Source organism: Portunus trituberculatus, chromosome 14 (genome assembly GCF_017591435.1).
Source record: "Portunus trituberculatus isolate SZX2019 chromosome 14, ASM1759143v1, whole genome shotgun sequence".
Classification (NCBI taxonomy): Eukaryota; Metazoa; Arthropoda; class Malacostraca; order Decapoda; family Portunidae; genus Portunus; species Portunus trituberculatus.
The window spans coordinates 1,859,467-1,861,966 of NC_059268.1; the positions used below are offsets into that span (position 1 = coordinate 1,859,467).

Sequence of the window (2,500 nt, forward strand, 5' to 3'; positions counted from 1 at the left end):
CTCTGCTGCAGAGATCCACACAGAGTGACAATATTCAAAATGAGGCAGTATGAAAGAGTAAAAGCAATTTCTTACAATATCATCAGAGGAATATATCCGCCTACATTTGCGTAACAAACCAACTTTACATGAGACTGATGATGCAAGTGAGCGCAAGTGCAACTCAAAAGTAAGTTTGGGATCAAGGGTGACTGAGTAACTTCAGAGACGAACAATTAGGAATAGGTACTTCGTTGACAACAATATCAGGGTGAACTGGGAAAGGTGTCCTTGATCTGCTAATAACCATACTATGGGATTTACTCGGGTTCAGTTTCATACCCCACCGATCACACCATGACAGAATCCTTGAAACATCTTGAGTGAGTACATTAGCGACTCTCTGCCTATCCTGTGGGGAAGGAATTGTCGCATATATAGTGGTGTCATCAGCATAAGCAACCATATTAGATTCAATCCCACACCACATGTCAGATGTATAAATAATAAAAGAAGAGGTCCCAGAACACTTCCTGCGGAACACCGGATACAACTGGACTAAAAGAACTAAGGCAGCCATCAACAGTCACACGCTGCCTTCGACTCGTTAGAACTCTGACAGAACTTGATGGACGCGGCCACCAATACCAATAGATCTAACTTTCGATAAAAGGGCTCTATGATTAACACGATCAAATGCAGAACTAAAATCAAGTGAAATTACTCTAGTTTCATGACCAGCATCAAGGGCAGCTTGCATGTCGTGCGTTATGCAAACGAGAGCATCAGAAGTACTGAGACCTTTTCTAAAACCAAACTGACTAGATGGCAACAAATTATTAATATCTAAAAAACGATTGAGACGCTTGGCCAGCAGGCGCTCAAAAATCTTAGATAACACCGGGGTTATGGAAATGGGTCTATAGTCACCGGGGTGAATGGAGGATGAAGATCCCTTTGGAATAGGGGTAACATTTGCAGTACGCCAGCATACCGGAAAAGAACCCTTACGAAAAAGAGCTCTAAAAATAACTGCCAATTTTGATTGCATGGAAGATTTGTTTTCGGGTACTTATTCAGATGAAATAGTATGTAAGATCATTCATGATATTCTGAAGTTATATGTATAAGATTTTTGGGAAGTCTGGTTAGATTTATTTAATTAGGAATTTTGTAGTTTGTGAACTACAGTTGTGTTTTATTACATTTATATTTGTTTAAGTAATATCGTTTTCACTTTAATGTGATATTATTGTTTTTTAATGTAAAATCGATTCCTAGCTGTGGTTAATAAATATCTATCTATCTATCTATGTACTGCAATTACTAATAAACCGTATTATTATTAGTAGTATAATTTTTATCATTATTATTATTGTTATTATTATTATTATTATTGTTATTATTATTACACACACACACACACACACACACACACAAGAGCACGAATGAGGGCATGGTTGAGTAAGTACACACGCACGCATTCGCACACACACACACACACACACACAGGAAAGTGTGGCCATTTATGTTGTCACCTCCATAGAGGCTTTTTAATGTCAATAAAGTAGTGTAATCGTAGCCCTTGCTTGAGTACCGTGACGCGTTTCCATATTCATTGTGGTGACTATTGGGTGATTGGATTCATCAGCGCTGTGTGAGACATGTCGCAAATTTAGCTGCTTCACCAAATATTTAGCGACAAATTTGGCGAGAAGGGCGTTGACTCACACAAGAGGTCACCTGTAGTTTGAAAATAATTGTTGTATAGCAATTTTGAAAATTAGGCAAACATCAATAAATGAATAAACAGAGGACAATTAAAAGCTTGATAGTTCTGTCTACACATGTAAAGGACACTGGTGCCAGACGTGTGTGTGTGTGTGTGTGTGTCGGCTAAACGTGGCTCAGCTCCACCTCCTCCTGACTAATGACGCTTCAATCCTGTCTGTTTAGGGGGTGACCGGCATGACCTGACCTCCTCCCTTGGTGTATACACTGCCACAACAATAAACTTATCAATCAATCATCAATCAGGTTTAAAGGGCGAGTAATGAGAGGGTGGGGGACAGTTGGGGGGGAGGGGGAAAGGCGGCGATCGATGCGAGAAGGTTTGTTTTGTCCTGAGTAGAGAGGCAAGTCACGGATGTAGGGAGTATAGGAGAGGTCTGAAGGTGCAACGTTGCGGTGAATTAATTGTAAGAGCTAGCTGAGGACAGGCAATTTGTTAGATTAGTATTTTTAAACGCTTTTGCTCTTAAATCAGGAGTTTTAAAAGGTTCTTGTCTTCATTTAATAGTATTTTCCGGTGTGTGTGTTTTATTTAGGGGTGTTGGTTAATCCTTGTTGAATCTATCACTAGAATCACACAGACACACACACAAATAAATAAATAAATGAAAAATAAAATAATATAGAGAAAATAAATACAAAAATGAAAATAAGAAAAAAAATCCTTTCCGCTGCAGTGCTTTATTCCCTCAGCCCTATCCTGTCCCACCCTCTAATGCAAGAGCTAACC

At 39.2% G+C, this 2,500-nt stretch overlaps 1 protein-coding gene across 4 annotated transcripts in view; it reads left to right on the plus strand.

The window, feature by feature from the left end:
- LOC123503501 (serine/arginine repetitive matrix protein 1-like) overlaps positions 1 to 2,500 on the plus strand; it is a 195,323-nt gene that overhangs the window by 117,566 nt on the left and 75,257 nt on the right. The gene's annotated exons all lie outside the window — the stretch shown is intronic.